The 1,446-nt window shown below is 37.1% G+C and overlaps 1 pseudogene; it reads right to left on the bottom strand.

Annotated features, from left to right (window-relative positions):
• Positions 1 to 293: 293 nt before the first annotated feature.
• Positions 294 to 1,215, bottom strand: LOC122431417 (annotated as a pseudogene).
• Between the last annotated feature and the right edge of the window lie 231 nt (positions 1,216 to 1,446).

The following is a 1,446-nucleotide window of genomic DNA, read 5'->3' as shown; positions in this document are numbered from 1 at the left end:
AATATAATAATATTTTTATTGTGATGAAAGCTTATGAATCCATATACAATAATGAAGCCAGTAAAACTAGAATCCAGTTTGGCAGAACTTTCCAAATATGCAAACATTAGTCCCAAGTTAAGCTTGTCTCTCTTTACCTGAAACCATTTCTTCTCTTCACTTTGCAGAATGTGTGGTTTGTAGGCTGTTTTTCTTTTTTTTTTTTAATCTCATAGGTATTTTTAGCCTAAGTTACAGACAATATCCTTTTGATCCTTGTATCAGTTAAATGAATGTTGGGTTTCTCATACATCTTATTGATCACCTGAAATCACCACTTTCCTACTCCACAGTTTCCTAATGGCATTTTTCATCTGGTCATTTCTCAAAGTATAGATTAAGGGATTTAATATGGGTGTTATCATAGTGTAGAATACAGCAACTGCTTTATCAATAGGTAAACTAGTTGCTGGTCTCAGGTACCCAAATATGTAGGGTAAAAAGAAAAATACGACTTCTGTGGTATGGGAGACACAGGTGGAGAGGGCTTTTTGTCGAGTTTCCAAACTCTGGGTTTTTCAGAAGCGCAGAATAACTGCATAGGAGCCAATCAAGAGGAGAAAGTTTAGCAAACAGCTGAAACCACTGTTGGCAGCAACAAAGAGCCCTAGAGTGTGGGTATCAGCGCAGGCAAGATCAAGCAAAGGGTTCAGATCACACATAAAGTGATCAATGACATTAGGGCCACAGAAGGGTAATTTGATGATGAAGAGAATCTGTATGGTTGCTTCACCCATGACACTCCTACTAAAAGGCCACAAGCCTGCCAGTTCATAACAGTAGTATAATGCAAGGGTTTACAGATGGCCACATAGTGGTCATATGCCACTGTGGTAAGCAAATGATGTCAGCACCTGCAAATAAATGTTCCCCAAATATCTGCCTCATGCATTCATAGAAAAGGCTCATTTTCTTTTCATAGAGTGAATGTACGATCACCTTCGGGGTATTGACACAGGAATAGCAGGCATCAATGAATGAGAGATGAACCAGGAAATAGTACTTGGGGGACTCCAATAATGAACTGGCTTTGATGATGGCCATAGTGAGCACGTTTCCCACAATAGAGACAATATAAACAATCAAAAACACAACAAATAGGATTTTCTGCATCTTTGGATTCTGTGAGAGCCCCGATAGAACAAACTCTGCCACATTGCTTCTATTCTCCATGTATCTCAGGTCAAGATTAATTCATGTTATTTGAAAAAGTCACATTTCATTAGCTCAACCTTAAATTCATTGTCAATGTTATAAACAGTAAATGCCTAAATTCTATTGAGTTCTGAATGCTTATGGTTGTTTTCTTTTCTGTTTTTTTTGTTTTTTTGTGTTTTTTTTTTTTTTTTTTTAGATAGAAAAACTGGTCTGATCTCTTGAAGATTGCTCAAAGTCTCTCCTGGGTAA

Source organism: Cervus canadensis, chromosome 29 (assembly GCF_019320065.1).
Source record: "Cervus canadensis isolate Bull #8, Minnesota chromosome 29, ASM1932006v1, whole genome shotgun sequence".
In the NCBI taxonomy this organism is placed as follows: Eukaryota; Metazoa; Chordata; class Mammalia; order Artiodactyla; family Cervidae; genus Cervus; species Cervus canadensis.
The sequence above is the reverse complement of the archived record's forward strand: the minus strand, read 5'-3'. Positions and strand labels throughout refer to the sequence as shown.